Source organism: Phyllobates terribilis, unplaced genomic scaffold (genome assembly GCF_046119375.1).
Source record: "Phyllobates terribilis strain yellow unplaced genomic scaffold, ASM4611937v1 Scaffold_5__5_contigs__length_657084704, whole genome shotgun sequence".
NCBI classification, from domain to species: domain Eukaryota; kingdom Metazoa; phylum Chordata; class Amphibia; order Anura; family Dendrobatidae; genus Phyllobates; species Phyllobates terribilis.
The window spans coordinates 525,273,895-525,295,892 of NW_027362765.1; positions in this window are offsets into that span (position 1 = coordinate 525,273,895).

Genomic DNA, 21,998 nt, shown 5'->3' on the forward strand with positions numbered 1-21,998 from the left:
TATATATATTTAAAAAAGTCTGGTGTATACCAATAAATTATAACTGTGGTTTTGCCATTCCACTGTAAAAAATCTCTATTATCCAGCTTTTGTTATTTTTTCCGTAAAGAAAAACAGTAATATTTTGTCCCTGATTGTTCAGATTGTTTAAAAGAGTCGGGTGTAGGCCAGAGAAATAGAACTGTGGTTTTCCTCTTCCACGTTTCTAATCTACTTTTTATTACCCTTTTTCCATTGATAGTGCGAGTGTGTAACATACCTGGCGGCGTCCTTGCATGGTGGTCCATCTCCCACTGTGCAAGAGCGCGCACTTGATCTCCAGTCCAGAATGTCTCTCTGGCTTCCCTCCTTGCTGTCTGTTTGTCTGTTTTGGCTGCATAGGGCGACGCCCGCTGAACTTCCTGTTTCTTGTACCTGCTGCGGACACGCCCCTGTTGCACCTTCAGCCTATTGCTGTCCATCTTTGGGTATTTATACCACCTTCTTCCTCAAGATGGCGCCTGAGCATAGTGTTTCATTCAGTGTGTGCTTGCACTCTGAAGGTGCCAGGTCCCGTTCTGTGTTCTCTTGTCTGCCTATCCTGGAGGCTGTATTTCCAGGCCTGTCTGAACACGCTCCTAGCCTGTTCCTCCTGCCTTCTAGGGGCCGATTACCTAGACCTGTTCCTGTATCTTGTCTGACCTGTCTGAACACGCTCCTAGCCTGTTCCTCTCGCCTTCTAGGGGCTGATTACCTAGACCCGCTCCTGTATCTTGTCTGTCCTGTCTGAACTCGCTCCTTGCCTGTTCGTCCTGCCTCTCTGGGGGCCGTATTCCCAGACCCGCTCCTGTATCCCGCTGCAGTGTCGGTCTCCTCCGTACACTCAGTTCCAGTCTGAACTCTCTCCTATCCTTTACCTGTTTTGCCTCTATGTCCGTTCCCTTCCTGTCTGTTCCGTGTGAACAGAGCCCTGTCCGTCCTGCTCTGACTCCTTGCTCACTGCTCCGGCAGCCTTGCTCCGCTCTGACCCTTTTGCTCTCTGCTCCGGCAGTCCTGTCCTGCCCTGCTTCTGCTCGCTGCTCCGGCAGTCCTGTCCTGCCCTGCTTCTGCTCGCTGCTCCGGCAGTCCTGTCCTGTCCTGCCCTGCTTCTGCTCGCTGCTCCGGCAGTCCTGTCCTGCCCTGCTTCTGCTCGCTGCTCCGGCAGTCCTGTCCTGCCCTGCTTCTGCTCGCTGCTCCGGCAGTCCTGTCCTGCCCTGCTTCTGCTCGCTGCTCCGGCAGTCCTGTCCTGTCCTGCTTCTGCCCGCTGCTCCGGCAGTCCTGTCCTGCCCTGCTTCTGCCCGCTGCTCCGGCAGTCCTGTCCTGCCCTGCTTCTGCCCGCTGCTCCGGCAGTCCTGTCCTGTCCTGCTTCTGCCCGCTGCTCCGGCAGTCCTGTCCTGCTTCTGCCCGCTGCTCCGGCAGTCCTGTCCTGCCCTGCTTCTGCCCGCTGCTCCGGCAGTCCTGTCCTGCCCTGCTTCTGCCCGCTGCTCCGGCAGTCCTGTCCTGCCCTGCTTCTGCCCGCTGCTCCGGCAGTCCTGTCCTGCCCTGCTTCTGCCCGCTGCTCCGGCAGTCCTGTCCTGCCCTGCTTCTGCCCGCTGCTCCGGCAGTCCTGTCCTGCCCTGCTTGTGCTCGCTGCTCCTGCAGCCCCGTCCTGCTCTGTTCTTGCCCACCGCTTCGGGCGTTCCCTCTCTGCTGTGGTTGTCTACCGCATCTGCGGTTCTGTGACCCAGTCTGTACTGGGTCTTAACCTTTCTGTGCTCCAGCCCGTCCTTTCGGCCAGTACCTCCCTGCCTGCATACTCGCCTGTATCCACCCATCTGCATACCTGCCGTGTTTGCTTACATCCACCAGTCTGTGCCAGCCTAACCTGCCTGTTCCAGTAATCCCAGTGTGGGTCAACCCCCGTGTCCGGAGTTTGACCTGGAGTAGCACCTGGTCCCTCTGCCCGGTTTCTCCCTGGTGCACTGGCGTCGTATGCCGTCGTGCCACCTTGGTCGGATCGGCCAGATACTTAGTCACGCCCCTCCAGGCACTCTCCGGTCCATGGTCCAGTGGAACCACAACACCCGCACACGCCAGTCAGTCCGGGCGTGTGCATAACAGCATGCTCAGGCCATGGTTCCCGTTGAGCCCCACGGCCTTCGCTCTCTGAGAAGTTTTCCAGCGAATACATGCATTAAAAATAAATAAATAATTTTTTTTTTTTCTCAGCTGAGTTCCAGGCTAATTACGCACCCGTCCAGATGGATCTATCTGCTCTCGTTCCTGCGGATCCGCCACGTTACTATGGGGATCCAAGACAAAGTCGTGCATTTGTGGAGCAATGCATGCTACACTTCAAGTTCTACCCTCTATGTTTTCCCACCGATCGGGTTAAGGTGGCATTCATTATGTCTTACCTGGCGGGTGATGCCTTGGAATGGATCAACCCCCTATATGAAACACAGGATCCGATCCTCCTGGACCTAATGGCCTTCCTGGTGGCCTTTCTAATGGTCTTCGATGATCCTAACCCGGAGGCTCCTGCTGAAGCTTCACCTCCCAATGTCCCGGAGCAGCCCCGATGGGTAATGTGTGTGGGTAGCGCAATAGTCCTCCAGCCCAATGAGACTACTGCCCACCCAGAATCCTCACAGGGTGACTACGCTTTCCGGAATACTTCTCCCAACCTCAAGAGGCAGTCCAGACGTGCTAGACGTAGAGGCAAGCCGTCACGCCAGGGTCTGTCCTCCCTGAGACCTCCTGACCCCAACCTTGAAGTCCCTACTGAAGCTTCATCTCCCTGTATCCCAGAGAAGCCCCAACGGGTAATGTGCGTGGGTAGTGCTCCGGTTCTCCTGCCCGAAGAGACTTCTGCCCATCCAGACTCCACACAGGAGAACTTCCTGCACCCGGCATCAGATGCTTCACCCACTTTAACCGGTGTGCATGTCCAAGGATGCTCCAAAGCTGTGGTTACCTCTGAGTCTGTGCACCTCTACTACCTGGCGGAGAACCCCCTGTTGTCTCCTGAATCCTCCGGGATACCACTCGATGACAAATGGAGAGAGACTTCTCTACACTTGGTACTCGATACTTTGTCCGCTTCGTCCTGTGAGCCTGACAATGGGTACCCCAAAGTGGTAGTTACCCCCGAGTCTCTACACCCCTCCGACCAGGCGGAGGACCTCCAGTTGTCTCCAGAACCCTTCGGGGTGCTACCTGGTAGCGAAAGGACAGAGACTCTCCTATACTCTGTACCTGATACCTCGCTCGCTTCGTCCAGTGAGTCCAACCTAGTGTACTCCGAAGCAGAGGTTACTCCCGAGTCTCTGCACCCCTCCGACCAGGCGGAGGACCTCCAGTTGTCTCCAGAACCCTTCGGGGTGCCACCTGGTGGTGAATGGACAGAGACTTTCCTATATCCTGGATCTGATACCTCGCTTGCTTCGTCCAGTGAGTCCGACCTTGTGTACTCTGAAGCAGAGGTTACCCTTGAGTCTCTACACCCCTCTGACCAGGCGGAGGACCTCCAGTTGTCTCCAGAACCCTTCGGGGTGCCACCTGGTGGTGAATGGACAGAGACTTTCCTATACTCGGTACCCGATACCTCGCCTGCTTCCTCCAGTGAGTCCGACCTAGTGTACTCTGAAGCAGATGTTTTCTCTGAGCCTCTGCACTCTTCTGACCCGGCGGAGGACCTCCAGTTGTTTCCTGAATCCTCCGGGGTACCACCAGATAACAAAGAGACAGTGACTTTTCCTCATTATGTACCTGATAACCCGTCTATTTCTTCCTGTGAGCTTGACAAGATGTACCTCGAAGCAGAGATTACCCCCAAGTCTCTGTCCCCCTCCAACCCGGTGAAGGACTTCCAGTTGTCTCCTGTAGCCTCTGGGGTGCCACCTGAAAATATGTGGAGAGAGACTTCCTTGTGTGCTGTTCCTGGTACTCCACCCGTTTCGTCTGTTGCTAAGGATGGCTGGATAGGAGGTAGCATCCTAGCTAACCAGATGAGATCAATTTTTCCTGTGGACAGTGGAAGTGATCTCCTTGAAGTGAACGACTGGTCCTCGAATTCCCTGCGGAAGATTCTGGCAGGCCTGAAGAAGAGGGGGCGTAAGGGGGGGGGGGTACTGTAACATACCTGGCGGCGTCCTTGCATGGTGGTCCATCTCCCACTGTGCAAGAGCGCGCACTTGATCTCCAGTCCAGAATGTCTCTCTGGCTTCCCTCCTTGCTGTCTGTTTGTCTGTTTTGGCTGCATAGGGCGACGCCCGCTGAACTTCCTGTTTCTTGTACCTGCTGCGGACACGCCCCTGTTGCACCTTCAGCCTATTGCTGTCCATCTTTGGGTATTTATACCACCTTCTTCCTCAAGATGGCGCCTGAGCATAGTGTTTCATTCAGTGTGTGCTTGCACTCTGAAGGTGCCAGGTCCCGTTCTGTGTTCTCTTGTCTGCCTATCCTGGAGGCTGTATTTCCAGGCCTGTCTGAACACGCTCCTAGCCTGTTCCTCCTGCCTTCTAGGGGCCGATTACCTAGACCTGTTCCTGTATCTTGTCTGACCTGTCTGAACACGCTCCTAGCCTGTTCCTCTCGCCTTCTAGGGGCTGATTACCTAGACCCGCTCCTGTATCTTGTCTGTCCTGTCTGAACTCGCTCCTTGCCTGTTCGTCCTGCCTCTCTGGGGGCCGTATTCCCAGACCCGCTCCTGTATCCCGCTGCAGTGTCGGTCTCCTCCGTACACTCAGTTCCAGTCTGAACTCTCTCCTATCCTTTACCTGTTTTGCCTCTATGTCCGTTCCCTTCCTGTCTGTTCCGTGTGAACAGAGCCCTGTCCGTCCTGCTCTGACTCCTTGCTCACTGCTCCGGCAGCCTTGCTCCGCTCTGACCCTTTTGCTCTCTGCTCCGGCAGTCCTGTCCTGCCCTGCTTCTGCTCGCTGCTCCGGCAGTCCTGTCCTGCCCTGCTTCTGCTCGCTGCTCCGGCAGTCCTGTCCTGTCCTGCCCTGCTTCTGCTCGCTGCTCCGGCAGTCCTGTCCTGCCCTGCTTCTGCTCGCTGCTCCGGCAGTCCTGTCCTGCCCTGCTTCTGCTCGCTGCTCCGGCAGTCCTGTCCTGCCCTGCTTCTGCTCGCTGCTCCGGCAGTCCTGTCCTGCCCTGCTTCTGCCCGCTGCTCCGGCAGTCCTGTCCTGCCCTGCTTCTGCCCACTGCTCCGGCAGTCCTGTCCTGCCCTGCTTCTGCCCGCTGCTCCGGCAGTCCTGTCCTGTCCTGCTTCTGCCCGCTGCTCCGGCAGTCCTGTCCTGCTTCTGCCCGCTGCTCCGGCAGTCCTGTCCTGCCCTGCTTCTGCCCGCTGCTCCGGCAGTCCTGTCCTGCCCTGCTTCTGCCCGCTGCTCCGGCAGTCCTGTCCTGCCCTGCTTCTGCCCGCTGCTCCGGCAGTCCTGTCCTGCCCTGCTTCTGCCCGCTGCTCCGGCAGTCCTGTCCTGCCCTGCTTCTGCCCGCTGCTCCGGCAGTCCTGTCCTGCCCTGCTTGTGCTCGCTGCTCCTGCAGCCCCGTCCTGCTCTGTTCTTGCCCACCGCTTCGGGCGTTCCCTCTCTGCTGTGGTTGTCTACCGCATCTGCGGTTCTGTGACCCAGTCTGTACTGGGTCTTAACCTTTCTGTGCTCCAGCCCGTCCTTTCGGCCAGTACCTCCCTGCCTGCATACTCGCCTGTATCCACCCATCTGCATACCTGCCGTGTTTGCTTACATCCACCAGTCTGTGCCAGCCTAACCTGCCTGTTCCAGTAATCCCAGTGTGGGTCAACCCCCGTGTCCGGAGTTTGACCTGGAGTAGCACCTGGTCCCTCTGCCCGGTTTCTCCCTGGTGCACTGGCGTCGTATGCCGTCGTGCCACCTTGGTCGGATCGGCCAGATACTTAGTCACGCCCCTCCAGGCACTCTCCGGTCCATGGTCCAGTGGAACCACAACACCCGCACACGCCAGTCAGTCCGGGCGTGTGCATAACAGCGTGTAAGCTATTTTACTTCCTTTACAATGGGCAAGGCGCATGGCAAGGGACGTGGAAGTGGACGTTCTGGTGATGGTGCGTGCAGAGGACGGGGCCGTGGCCAAGGTGAAAATGTGCCACAACCAACAGCCACATCTTCTCGCTCCCACTTCTTGACCGAATTACTAGGGAAGCACAGAACAACACCAGTATCGCGAACTGATCAGTGTGAATAGGTTATTAATTGGATAGCAGATAATACTTCCAGTCACCTGGGCACCACCACCTCCTGTCTGTCTTCCACACGGTCAAGTCTTATTAGCCGTGACTCTCGACTGCATACTCCTCCTCACCCTGATGCTCCTTCCTCCCACCATGCCGAGTGTCGTCAGACAGCAACTGATCTCACAGTTGGACACTCTGAAGAGCTGTTCACTGGTCCATTTCCATATTTGTGCCCCTCGCCTGCTCCGCTTGAAGTGGTGGAAGAGGAGATCCCATGTAGTGATGCCCAAATATTTGAACAGCCACGGCCACAGGGAGTCGACGCTGGCAATTTGTCTCAAGAGGTGGACGATGACGAGACACAATTGCCAGGAAGTGAGGAGGAGGATCGTGGTGCGAAAGTGGAAGAGGAGGAGGTAGTGGATGATCTAGTAACTGACCCAACGTAGCAGGAGGACATGCAGAGCGAGGCCAGCATCACACAGGGTGAGGGAGGCAGAGTACCCCAACAGGCAGGAAGAAGCAGTGTGGTGGCCGCACACAGAAGGCAGGCAACAGTTCCCCGTAACACCAACACGAGGGACATTGCCAGTACAACCTGTAGGTCTTCCAGAGTCTGGAATTTTTTTAAAGACTCAGCTGATAACCCCAAAAAGGGCATTTGTACCACCTGCCATGCCAGCATCAGCAGGGGTGACAAAACTACCAGCCTGACCACCACCAGCATGATCAGGCAAATGGCAGCAAAGCACCCGACTTTGTGGAGCGAACCCAGGGTCCACGACCAGTGTCAGCGGGTGTCACCACTGCTTCTTCCGCTGTTCTGTGTGCAATAGAACACCCTGTTGTGTGTGCAAGGCAATCCCCTGTCCATACTGCATGCAAAGATGCCCCCTCCTCTCAGTCTTCACTTGCTACGGCAGTTTCTCAAGAAATAGCATCCATGTCCCACCGCAGCGTTCAATTGTCCATATCCCAGATCTTTGAACGAAGCGGAAATTCGCAGCCAACGCCCCACAGGCCACAGTCCTAAATTTGCACATTTCACGACTGCTTGCGTTGGAAATGCTGCCTTTTAGGCTGGTGGAGACTGAATCCTTCCGCAACCTTATGGCGATGGCCGTCCCTCGTTACTCGGTCCCCAGCCGACACTATTTTGCCCGGTGTGCCATCCCCGCACTACACAAGCACGTGTCCCAAAACATCTGCCGTGCCCTCAACAATGCAGTTACTGGGAGAGTCCACCTGACAACGGACACGTGGACAATTGCTTGTGGCCAGGGACGGTACATCTCCCTGACAGCACACTGGGTAAACATAGTGGAAGCCGGGACCCAGTTGGACCTTGGGAAGGAACACAACCTCCCCACACCGAGGATTGCGGGCACTATGTCAGTCAGAGTTGCCCCCACAGTGTACACCTCCTGCGCATCATCTTCCTCCTCCTCCTCATGTTCAGCCTCCATCTCAGATATCACCACATCAGTTACAAGATGGAAGCACTGCAGTACTGCCTCAGCCAAGAAGCAACAGGCTGTGCTGAAACTCATAAGCTTAGGTGATAAACCTCACACTGCTTATGAGTTGTGGACAGCTGTGAAAGAGCAGGCAGATCTGTGGCTGAGACCGCTGAACCTACATCCAGGCATGGTCGTGTGTGACAATGGCCGTAACCTGGTGGCGGCTCTGAGGCGAGGCGAGATCACACACGTACCATGCCTGGCTCATGTACTTAACCTCGTGGTTCAGTGGTTTCTTAAATCGTACCCCGAGTTGCCAGATCTGCTCATCAAAGTACGCCGCCTGTCAGCTCATTTTCGCAAGTCGGCTACAGCTTCCACCGCCCTTGCTGTGTTGCAGCAGCGTTTGCAGCTTCCGTCACACCGACTGGTGTGTGATGTCCCCACACGTTGGAACTCTACCCTCCACATGTTGCAAAGGATTTGTGAGCAGAAGAGAGCAGTTGTGGAGTACCAGCTGCAACAAGGCTGTCGATATTCAGGTCAGACTCCACACATAAGACCTCAGGAGTGGACCTGTATGTCTGACATATGTATCATCTTGACAAACTTTGAGGAGTCCACCAAGATGGTGAGTGGCGATGACGCCATCATTAGCATCAGCATTCCACTTGTCTGTCTTTTGCAACGCTCTCTGCAGAGAATTAAAGAGGAGGCATTGCAGCCAGAGTATGATGAGATGGATCAAGAAGCCGTAGCAGTCGATTACACACAGCCCAGCCTCATCTCATCCCAACGTGCATTGGGGGACAATGAGGGAGAGGAGGAGGAGGAGGAGGAGGAGGAAGAACAGGAGCTTGTATCATGCGCTGTAGACGGTAGTACCTGTACAAGTGTCATACCGTCGGTTCAGCGTGGGTGGCCTGAGGACAGGGGGGAGGAGGAGGAGGAGAGCATGGTCAGTCGTCATCTTGGTGAGGACACGGAAGTCTTGCCCGTTACCAGTCTGGCACGCATGGCTGACTTTATGTTGCGCTGTCTTAACCGTGACCCTCGCGTTGTCAAAATGTTGGGTGATAGTCATTACTGGTTGGTGACACTTTTAGACCCCCGTTACAAGGAGAACTTTCACTCTCTTATTCCTGAAGTGGAGAGGTCTACAAAAATGGGGCAGTACCAGAAGGCCCTTGCTGCAGAACTGTTAAAAAATTCCAATCTGAACACGCTAGCGGCAGAGGTCACAGTTCATTGCCCAACCAAGGCGTACGTGCGAGAGAGACGCAACGCCAATCCTGCAGAGGCTGGGGAACACTGTCAACATTCTGGGACAGTTTTCTGAGACCCTCCAAGCTTACAGGCCCTGAGGCACGGGGTCTCACAAGGAGTGGAAAGTTTCAAAAGATGGTGAGGGAGTACCTTGCCGACCGTTCCGCGTCCTCCGTGATTCCTCTGTGCCTTTTAATTATTGGGTATCCAAGCTGGACACTTGGAATGAACTCGCTCTGTACGCCTTGGAGGTCCTGGCGTGCCCTGCCACTAGTCTGTTATCGGAGCGTGTTTTTAGTGCCGCTGGGGGAATTATAACTGATAAGCGCACTCACCTGTCAACTGACAATGCTGACAAGTTGACCCTTATCAAAATGAACAAGGGCTCGATTGGGCGAGACTTCTCATCACCACCAAATGACAGCAGAGTAACATAAAGTCAAATTCACTGTGTTATTTCTGGAGGTATATTCACATGCACCGCTTCACACCCACACATGGGTATACGTTTCCTCATTTCTGCTGTGTTATGTTCTTCTCCTTATCCTCAGCCTCCACTACCACTGTACCACCAGGGTGACCGTGGATCGTGTTGCCATTATTGAAAGTTCCTCCGTTCTTATTTTTGTCAGCTTTTGCTTGGAAGGCATAAGCAAAGACTGTGGGAGACCCACTCCCCAATAATGGGAATAATATTTTTAAGATGCTGTACTGTATGGCTCTTGTAAGGGGCATTAAAACCATCTTGTCAAGCTACTGCGACCTCCACCACTTTTCCAAGGGGCATTAAAACCGTCATGTTAAGCTACTGGGACCTCTACGTCTCTTCCGAGGGGCATTAAAACCATCTTGTTAAGCTACTGTGACCTCCACCACTTCTCCAAGGGGCATTAAAACCGTCTTGTTAAGCTACTGCGACCTCCACCACTTTTCCAAGGGGCATTAAGTCTTGTTAAGCTACTGCAACCTCCACCACTTTTCCAAGGGGCATTAAAACCATTTTGTTAAGCTACTGTGACCTCCACTTCTCTTCCGAGGGCATTAAAACCGTCTTGTTAAGCTACTGCGACCTCCAACACTTTTCCAAGGGGCATTAAAACCATCTTGTTAAGCTACTGGGACCTCCACGTCTCTTCCGAGGGGCATTAAAACCATCTTGTTTAGCTACTGTGACCTCCACGTCTCTTCCGATGGGTATTAAAACCGTCTTTTTAAGCTACTGTGACCTCCACCACTTTTCCAAGGGGCATTAAAACCGTCTTGTTAAGCTACTGGGACCTCCACGTCTCTTCCGAGGGGCATTAAAACCGTCTTCTTAAGCTACTGTAACCTCCACATCTCTTCCGAGGGGCATTAAAACTGCCTTGTTAAGCTAGTGCGACCTTCACCACTTTTCCAAGGGGCATTAAAACCGTCTTGTTAAGCTACTGGGACCTCCACGTCTTTTCCAAGGGGCATTAAAACCATCTTGTTAAGCTACTGTGACTTCCACGTCTCTTCCGAGGGGCATTAAAACTGCCTTGTTAAGCTTCTGCGACCTCCACCACTTTTCCAAGGGGCATTAAAACAGTCTTGTTAAGCTACTGGGACCTCCACGTCTCTTCTGAGGGGCATTAAAAGCGTCTTGTTAAACCACTCTGAACTCCACAGCTCTTCCAAGGGGCATTGAAATGTTGTTTTTAATTAACACTAACCTCCACGACCCTTCGAACGGGCATTGCATTTCCTCCTAATTTTTGGTAGCTATTGCTTGGAAGGCATAAACAAAGACTATGGGAGACCCACTCCCCAATAATGGGAATAATGTTTGTAATATGCTGTATTGCATGGCTCTTGTAAGGGGCATTGCAAGTTTCTCCGTCCTAATTTTTGGCAGCTTTTGCTTGTTTGGGATAAGCAAAGACTATGGGAGACCCACTCCCCAATAATGGGAATAATGTTTGTAATATGCTATATTGCATGGCTCTTGTAAGGGGCATTGCAAGTTCCTCTGTCCTAATTTTTGGCAGCTTTTGCTTGGAAGGCATAATCAAAGACTATGGGAGACCCACTCCCCAATAATCGGAATAATGTTTTTAAGATACTGTACTGTATGGCTCTTGTAAGGGGCATTAAAACAGTCTTGTTAAGCTACTGGGACCTCCACATCTCTTCCAAGGGGCATTCAAACCGTCTTGTTAAGCTACTTTATTTAAAAAGATGTAAATTTTATTGAATAAAAGACACAAACAAATATTATAAGAATCCAACCACAGGTATAATGATGCACAGAAAGGTGAGTGAGCAACAGAGATAGCCCAATACTGTATATACTCTAATTAATTCTGTAGGTATAAAGTGACATAGTGCTCAATAAATCTCTGATCATATAAATAATACATCAAATACATATATATAAAGAAAATATATGTGTGTACACTCAAAGTGAGTATATAATCAGTATAATCATAAATCAATGTATTTGTGAATCAAACCTACATACATAATTGGGTACTATCCCTCAACTTTAAGCATATAAGCAATCCATGAATGTAGAGTAACATAGTCACTGCTCACTCACCAACAACCCAATGCGCATTTCGCAATAGCTTCATCACCCCTGATTTACATTGATTTATGATTATACTGATTATATACTCACTTTGAGTGTACACACATATATTTTCTTTATATATATGTATTTGATGTATTATTTATATGATCAGGGATTTATTGAGCACTATGTCACTTTATACCTCAGAATTAATTAGAGTATATACAGTATTGGGCTATCTCTGTTGCTCACTCACCTTTCTGTGCATTATTATACCTGTTGTTGGATTCTTATAATATTTGTTTGTGTCTTTTATTCAATAAAATTTACATCTTTTTAAATAATGTGAATGTATTTTGGTCCTGGCATTTTCTTTCTTTGTTGGATGTATTTATAGGTAATAATGCCCTCTAGGACACCTTATATATACCAGGGATTTGTTGCAGTTTTTTGTAAATACTTGTTAAGCTACTGTGACCTCGACGTCTCTTCAAAGGGGCATTAAAAGCGTCTTCTTAAACCACTCTAAACTCCACAGCTCTTCCAAGGGGCATTGAAATGTTGTTTTTAATTACCTCTAACCTCCACGACTCTTCCAACGGGCATTGCATTTCCTCCTAATTTTAGTCAGCTTTTGCTTTTCAATGCAAAGGTGAAAACTAAGGGAGACCCACTCCCCAATAATGGTTAGAAGGTTTTTAGTACGCTGTAATCCACGTCTGTATCAAGGGGCATTGCAGTTCCTCATGATTTTTGGAAAGCCTTCCATTCACTGCTTAGGCCAACAGTGTACAGGAGACCCAGTTGCTATAAATGGAAAAAACGGTTTAGTTAAGGCCCTTTGACCTCCATGTCATTTCCAAGGGGCATTGGAGTGCCTGGAAATTTTTGGTAGGCTTTGCACTCACAGTATGCCCTATAACTGTGTAGCCAAACCCCTCCTTTTGTTACAGAAACATATCCTACAAGACATATGTGGTTGACAGGCCTGATATTGATGTGAATGGTCCCTGTTCCTCCTGCTCTTTCTCCTTTGCCACCACCTCATCCATCATTTATCACCTGAAGCTTTGTTTTAACGGGAGTCATAGAACTGGGATAGTAGCAGGAAAACATCCAGCAATCCTCGGAGGAGGTAGGATATGCGCCAAAACACTGACCAACTCAGGCCTAGCCGCTACTACATACATGCGCTTGCATTCCAAGAAAACAAAGCTAGCAGTATGGTATTGCAGTCTGGGGGTGGGTGGGTGGCAGGCTGCACACTTACGCTTGCTTTAAAAGAAAACAAAGCAGATGCTAACTTCTATCATCATCATCACGCTCCTCACCTTGGCACTCTCAACTCCACTGATGGAGAAGCCAGGGTCCACCAGAGGAGTCTGGTTCTCTGGTGGGCTCGTCCAATGCTGCCCTAAAGCAGGCCAGGCTAAGAAAAGTGTGTGGGAAGGTGACAGGAGAAATAGGGGTGGCTAGGGACCGTTTATGGACACCCGGCCGCCCCCAGGCGGCTGGGGACCGTGTGTGGACACCCGGCCACTGGGCGGCTGGGGACCGAGTATGGACACCCGGCCACCCCCTGGCGGCTGGGGACCGAGTGTGGACACCCGGCCGCCGGGCGGCTGGGGACTGAGTATGGATACCAGGCTGCCAACGCAGCCATGACGTGTTGGCCAGATTCCGCCTCCACATGCCTAAAAGGACCAATTTAAAGTGCAAACAAGCAAGCAGTATGGTATTGCAGCCTGGGGATGGGTGGGTGGCAGGCTGCATACTTGCACTTGCATTGCAAGGAATGGGAGAGGTACAATTGAACACTGCCCTGGGACAAGGACTTGAACGGGAATAGTTGCAAGTCTGCAACGACAGGTGCAGGGTGGGAGGCATCTTCGCATGTACCATGAACAGGGGTTTGGCATGCACACAGGGGGCGGCTGGGGACCGTATGTGGACACCCGGCCGCGGGGCGGCTGTGGACCGAGTATGGACACCCGGCCGCCCCCGGGCGGCTGGGGACCGAGCGTGGACACCCGGCCGCTGGGCAGCTGGGGACTGAGTATGGACACCTCGCTGCCGAAGCAGCCATGAGGTAGTGGCCAGCTTCGGCCTCCTCCAAACTAAAAGTCCCTATTTCAAGTGCAAGCTAGCAGTATAGTATTACAGCCTGCGGGTGGGTGGGTGGTTGGCTGCATATTTGCACTTGCATTGCAAGGAATGGGGGAGGTACAATTGAACACTGCCCTGGGACAAGGACTTGCACGGGGATAGTTGCAAGTCTGCATCTTCTGATGCGGCAAGGATCACTTCTGATGGGCACACTTTTAGGCCTGGGTGTCAGAGATGCTACCAGGGGTCTTCCCCATGCTATTCCCATGTCTTTTCAGCACTGTATGCATGTGTCACACAGCACATGGCTAGATAAGGTTGTAAAATGTTAAAATGACATTTACCAGTGAATGCATTTGTCATGGTTGAAAGCAATACAAAAGTGCAAAAATGCATAAAAAATGCTACTTGTGAACATAGCCCAAGGTGTGGAGGAGTATTTTTTTTTTTGGTTATTTATTTTACCTTATACACAAGTCTTTACCCTGGAAAGGAACTTCCTTAACATATTTCACAGGAAAGCAGTTTCAGTTTCGTTTTTGAACGTTTTATTGTGAGCCCTTAAAAGTGGCTTAATACCTCTGACCACGTTGCTGACAGCAGTGACCTGGGGGTCAGAAATGCTTCCTGGGGCGATCCCCATGCTGTCCCCATGTCATTTGAGCACTGTCACTATTGTTTTGGGCACTTGTTAGGCTTTTAAAAGACTGCCGGGGGTGCCGCCGCAAAAATGCTCGGGTCTCCCATGGACTAACATTGGGCTCGTTGCTCTGGTCGAGCATCCGAGTATCACGGCGAGCTCGGCCCGAGCTTCGAGCACCCGAGCATTTTAGTGCTCGCTCAACACTAATCTTCAGTATTACATCAGATAGTCATGGTGTACAGCAGCATGAGTGGGCTCTTATTACCTCAGCAACTCTGGTATCTCTAGTATTATATCAGATAGACATGGTGAACAGCAGTGTGAGCAGCCTCTTCTTACTGCAGTGCCCCTAGTATATCCAGCATTAGATCAGAATATCCATTTAGAGAACATCTTCCAACACATGTAGGAAGGGGGTAGTGCTTACTGCTGGACATGATCATAGCCATTGTAGGACAAGTTTCAGTGTAACAAGATGGTAGCCATTTTGCTCTAAATCCCTACACAAAAGTGTGATTTGCTAATAAAAGGTATATATGAATTTATTTATGACACTTTCTTTCATCCTTCGCTTATTTATTTATTTCTATTCCTGGTAAACCCCTATTTATGAATGAGACTGAGCTTTAACAGATAAAGTCCATGGACAGATGTGGTGCTGTTTGTGAAAAATCTTGTTTGTAGAAAATGTAGACCCTTTTTTGCAAGCAATAATATTTATTTATTTATTTTACTCACTTATATAGAGCCATTAATTCCACAGCGCTTTTACAGACATTATTGGCACTGTCCCCATTGGGGCTCACAATCAAAATTCTCTATCAGTATGTCTTTGGAGTGTGGGAGGAAACTGGAGAACCCGGAGGAAACCCACCCAAACAGGGGGAGAACATACAAACTCCTTGCAGATGTTGTCCTTGGTGGGATTTGAACCCAGAACCCCAGCCCTGCAAGGCTGCAGTGCTAACCACTGAGCCACTGTGCTGCCCATGTCTAATATGGGGCACTGGAAATAACTGTCTGTTCAGTGCTGGAAAAGTATTACATACCTACAATACAATAATCATTTGTTTGATAGATCCTAGCAAGAATAACTGTATCTTTAACCTCCTGTTCACTTTGTCTACATAACATTGTTGCATTGACGGAAATTTCCTTCGAGTTATTATATTGCAAGGATGAATGTATCAAGTGTTAAGAGGCACACATTCAAATTTTTTTCAGTGTGTCAGCAAAGTTTTTGGCACTGGTTTGCTGTTCAAAATAGTTACCTACAGGTCAGGCATTTAAAACTGTGGTTTCTCCTTCACACGGATTACATATAACTTCGCTCCAAATTCAGCCATTTGTAGTGAGCGTAGAAGATATTGTCCTCCATTTAAAATGGGCAAGGCACGTGGCAAGGGACGGGGAACTGGGCGTGATGGTGATGGTACATGCAGAGGCCGAGGCCGTGGGCAAGCTGAAATTGTGCCACAACAAACACCCACATCTTCTCGCCCGTCCTTCGTGTCCCTATTACTAGGGGACTGCAGCACACCACTATTGAACCCAGGGTAGCGTCAAAAGGTTGTTGGTTGGATAGTGGATAATGCTTCCAGTCACTTAGCCATGACCACCACCACCCTGTCTTCCACACGGTCAAGTCACTTAGCCACCACCACCACCCTGTCCTCCACACGGTCAAGTCTCAGTAGCCATGAGTCTGGACCGCATATTCCTCACCCTGATCCTCCTTCCTCCCACCATGCCGAGTGCCCGGAGACAACTGATCCCACACTTGGACACTCTGAAGAGCTGTTCACTTTTCCATTTATAGATTAGGGCCTCTCGCCCAGTCCACTTTAAGCTGGGCAAGAGGAGATCACATGTAGCGATGCCCAAATATTTGAGCAGCCACGGTCACACGAAGGCAGCGGTGGGAAAGTGTCACAAGACGTGGACGATGATGAGTCACAATTGCCAGAAAGTCAGGAGGAGGACCAGGGTGCGGAAGTGGAAGATGAGGTGGTGGATGATATAGTAACTGACCCAACCTGGCAGGAGGACATGCAGAGCGAGGACAGCAGCACACAGGGGGAGGGAGGCAGAGCACCCCAACAGGCAGGAAGAAGCAGTGTGGTGGCTGCAGACAGAACGCAGGCAACCGTTCCCTGTCACACCAACACGAAGGAAGTTGCCAGTACAACTTTTAGACTCGGGAAGACCTGGTTGTTTTTTAAAGACTCTGGCAATAACCCCAAAAAGGCCATTTGCACCACCTGCCAGGCTAGCATCAGCAGGGGTGGCAAAACTAGCAGCCTGACCACCACCAGCATGATCAGGCACATGGCAGCAAAGCACCCGACTTTGTGGGTTGAACCCCAGGGTCCAGGAACAGTGTCTGCGGGTGGCACCATTGCGTCTTCTGCTGTTGTTCATGCCTCCCTGAAGAAGGCTGAAGAAATGCGCGTCGGAGCGGCGGGTCGTCCGGTTGGTTTACCTCCCTATTCCACCAGGTAATAGACACTATGGCAAACACTGCTTATGTGACTACATGTGGGTAGATTTCATCCTGACCTATTTATGTGAGCTATTAATACCAATCTTATTCTTAATACATGCTTTGTGCAACTTTATTTTTTGGTTTGATATAGCCACTGGGTTCAATAAATATACCCCAGCCATACACTCTTGTTTCAGTGTTTTGTGATCCATTTACATGGTACATGTGATTCACTTGTATTCTGACGATACCCACCTTTTGTATATGAAGCTACTGGTGTTTTTAATCAAGTTTTTTTTATTGTGTCATGACTTTATTCAATAAAGGTTACATTTTATGATCAAATATACTCATTTTTTGCTTTTTTGGAATAACATCCTATAGAAAGTTGTTGTTATATATTGTTAGAGTTTTTGTGATCATTATCACTACATATGAGATACCATTGTGGGACTTTTGTAAGCTGATAAGCGCATCCGCCTGTCAACTGAAAATGCTGACAGGCTGACTCTTATAAAAATGAACAAAGGCTGGATTGGGCCAGACTTGTCAACACCACCGAATGATAGCAGAGTAACATAAACACAAATCCAGTGTCTTTTTTTGGGAGGTGTTTTCCAATGCACCTCTTCATACCCACACATGGGTATATGCTTCCTGATTTTGGCTATTTGCTCTTGTCTTCCTCCTTCTCCTCATCCTCCACCACCATATCACCAGGGTGACTGTGGTCCGTGATGCAACACCCACATAATTTTTTTAAAGGGTGTTTATGATGCCCGTAAAAAAATTATTTATACAGTATGTTCATGCATACCCCCCAGGGGTAAATGTTTGTCAGCCCATACACTTAGTGCATGGGCATTACAAGTATAGGAGACCCGCTCCTTTCTAATGGGAACATTTTTTATGAGGCCCTCCTCCACATCTCTTCCAAGGGGCATTGGAGTGCCTCCAAATTTTTGACAACCCTTGCATTCACTGCATAGGCAAATATAATGGGACACCCACTTCCTAATAATGGGAACATTGTTTTCAGGAGGCCCTCTGACCTCCACGTCTCTTCCAAGGGGCATTGGAGTGCCTCCAAATTTTTGGCAACCATTGCATTCACTGCATAGGCAAACATAATGGGAGACCCACTTCCTAATAATGGGAACATTGTTTTCAGGAGGCCCTCTGACCTCCACGTCTCTTCCAAGGGGCATTGGAGTGCCTCCAAATTTTTGGCAACCATTGCATTCACTACATAGGCAAACATAATGGGAGACCCACTTCCTAATAATGGGAACATTGTTTTCAGGAGGCCCTCTGACCTCCATGTCTCTTCCAAGGGGCATTGGAGTGCCTCCAAATTTTTGGAAACCCTTGCATTCACTGCATAGGCAAACACAATGGGAGACCCACCTCCTAATAATGGGAAGATTGTTTTAAGGAGGCCCTCTGACCTCCACGTCTCTTCCAAGGGGCATTGGAGTGCCTCCATATTCTTGGCAACCCTTGCATTCACTGCTTAGGTAAACACAATGGGAGACCTACTTCCTAATAATGGGAACCTTGTTTTCAGGAGGCCCTCCTCTAAGTCTCTTGAAAGGGGTATTGGGGTGCGTCCAAATGTTGGGAAGCCCTGACACTCACTGCATACACAATAAAAGCATAGGAGACCTACTCATTAGTAATGGGAACAATAAAACATAGCCGGCTGATGGCTCTCTAAGAATAGTGAGGGCCGACTGCTGGCCCTTTAAGAATAGTAAAGGCCTCCTGATGGCCCTATAAAAATAGGCTTTGTGACTTTCAGAGTCCCTCCTTCATAAATGAAACATGATATGTCTCAAGAGATCTCACACACCACATCGCCAGATAAGGTTGTAAAATGTTAAAATGACATTTCACGGTGAATGCATTTGTCATGGTTGAAAGCAATGCAAAAGTGAAAAACGCATCAAAAACGCTACGTGTAAGGTATGGAGGAGCATTTTTGTTTTTGGTTATTTATTTTGCTTTATATACAAGTCATTACCCTGGAAAGGATGTTCCATAACATATTTCCCAGGAAAATCCATTTTGGTTTTGTATTGTATGTTTTATTGTGAGTCTGTAAAAGTGGCGTAATACCTCTGACAACGTTGTTGACAGAAGTGACCTGGAAGTCAGAAATGCTTCCAGTGGTCTTCCCAATGCTGTCCCCATGTTATTTGAGCACTGTTCCCATCGATTTGGATAATTTTTAGGCCCTCTGCAGACCCCCGGGGGGAGCCGTCTGAAAAATGCTCGTGTTTCCCATAGACTTACATTGGGTTCATTGCTCGGGTCGAGCACTCGAGCATTCCAATGTGCTTGACCCGAGCATCGAGCACCCGAGCATTTTAGTGCTCGCCCATCACTAGTAGAGAGGTAAAAAACAAAAAAAAATGATGGATCATTAAGGCCCTTTCAGGCCTGGTCATAAAGGGGTTAAATGATGGTTTCAATAATAACAGAAAACAACTATCTGACTCATGGACTAAGATAAAAAAGCAAAAGAAAGAAAAACTTTTAAAAAACTTGAAAGGCATGCGTCACACAAAATACACATTGCCCTATGGCCTTCCTCAGGAGCCATTATACGGAGAATATGTGACCAGGTTCAGCTACCTCAGGAGTTCTAAAACAATCTCCTTTTATCTTCTTTGATGGTTTACTTGTACTGTAGTTTACAATCATTTTATCTTGCTGCAGTGAAAAGTATTATGCAATGCATCGACTTCATACTGATCTTCAGGCAGGTGCTGGTGAGTAGCCATACAGTGAGGTTATAATTAAACATTATAGCAAATCAGAAAAAAACAAGAGTTTAATGTGATTTTACAGGGGCACGTACAGTACGCCACAGTATGAGTTCTTATTTACTGTAGCTCTGCTGACCTCTAGAATAGCCTGCTTTCTTCTTAGAACAATACGTATTCTGATCATGGGCCATGGCAGTGAAATCACAATGGATAATACATCAATGATCGATACTGGAATGAAGAAGAAGCTATGCAGTGAATATGGTAAAAAAAATCCCATTTTAGAGGCATATCTTATATTTTTTTTATTCACTTTATTTAACACATTGCAAGTGTAATTTACATGGAATAAGCAACAAAAATAACAAATTGCATAAGGACATAGGAGCAGTGTAAACGGCTTGTACATTGACCACATAAAATATTCAACTCTAGCAAAACGTGACATCCGGACTAAATTAAAGTTCCCAAAGTTATATGCAATACAACAGGAAAATTCCTTAATAATATCTTAGATTATCAAGTACAAGGAGGAGAAAGAGGAAAGAAAAAAAACAAGTGCAATTGAAGTAACAATATAACAATACTTTACTCTTACTGCAAGCTCTCCAAGTGTAAAGCAGAAAGTGCACCTATCCATGCACCCCAGAAGTGATGAAATATGGCTTGGTAACCTCTATTGTAAAAGATAACTTTTTCATATGGTATTATCATATTGATTAATCCTTTCCATTTACTAACATAAGGGGTCTTTCAGCCATCCAGTGAAGGGCAATTGTTTTCATGGCTATAATGTTTCTTTTAAAACAAACTGTAGTGTAATGTTGCAATTATTCTTTATCCAAAAGTCCAAACAATGCCAATTAGATGCCATGTTAGAGGACTTCATAACAAGGCAGAATGGAATGCAAGTACATCTGATTAAAAGGAATTCATGACAGGAAGAGTCCATATTAAGTGCCAAAATTCAGCATTTAGAGCATGGCAGAGATGGCATTTCTTAGGCCATGTTCACAAGTTCAGCATTTGGTCAGTATTTTACATCAGTATTTGTAAGCCAAAACCAGGAGTGGGTGATAAATACAGAAGTGGTGATGTGTTTCTATTATACTTTTCCTCTGATTATTCCACTCCTGGTTTTGGCTTACAAATACTAAGTTAAAAAATTCATCAAATGCTCAACGTGTGCACGAAGCCTGAGATGGCATTTCATACATCTTACACAGATGCTTATGGATCAGGTATGTTTGATAGATGATATGAAGTTGGATCAGCTTGTTAGTGACAGCAGGTGAGACAGCAAGGAGCAAACATGTCACATACTGACAGTTTTCTGCTGTCAGTGTAGGGATTAGTGGTAGCCATGTCATCTTGCCCAGCTTTGGCTGACAGTGTGTGTATAAAGTATAGATAAGTCTTTTGGGGCCCTGGGATCTTATAGGGAATCTGTCATCAAGATTTCCTCCCCTCCGCAGCCCACAAAAAAAAACTGTTCATATATAGCATGGAGCTCTTACAAAGACAAATCTATCCATACCTTCAACCTTCAACAAGCTAGTCCATTCCTCCATGAGGCTAAAGTGTTTTGGGCACATGGAAGCTCTCCCCAAGCCTCTGCTCTTCCCAGTTCTATTCCGCATCCAGTGCTGCCTTTTGCCTGACTGACAGCTTCATTTCTGTGTGAATTGAAGCAAAGGAACCGTCAGTCAAACAGGAGAAGATGGTTCTGAGCAGTCAATAGACCTAGGATGAGCTGAGGTTTGGGAAGAGCTTCCACACGACCTAAACACTTGAGCCTCATTTACATATTGATTCAAATGGCAGGAACGGACTAGCTATAGCTAGTTGAAGGTATGGATCGACTTGTATTTGCAAGTGCTACATGCACATATAAACAGTTTTGGGGGGAGGTGAAATCCTGCTGACACATTCTCTTTAAAATACCAATGAGGGTATATGATGAGATAGGATTTATAGAGGGCACTAATTGTCTTCCACAGCCACTCACAAAGGTGGACACATACTGGACCTCATCTTCACCCGCCTCTGTTCCCTATCTAACCTCTCTAACTCACCTCCCCCTCTTTCTGACCACAACTTACTCACATTCTCTTCCCTCTTCCTCTCCAGGTCCACAATCCCCCATCCAGAAACTTGCACACCCTCGCAGAAGTCTTAAACACCTTGACCTACACTCATTCTCTGAATCCCTTCTCCCTCTTAGGCTATGTGCCCACGATGTAGAAATGCTCAGGATTTTTTCCTGAGCGTTTCTGCATCTCCCTGGCAGAAAAAAACGCATGCTTATTGTACATGCATTTTCCTGCCAGGGACATGCGGAAATGAAGCGTTCTTCACTTGCATTTCCGCATGAGGGTTGACAAGCGCTTTCCAAGCGATTTTAGCATCACTTGGAAAGTGCTTGTCAACTTGGTCACACTATATAAATCCATGCAAACAGCATGGATTTATATAGTGTGACCCGAGAGAATGTGAAAAAATAAATAAATAAATGTATACTTACCCTCC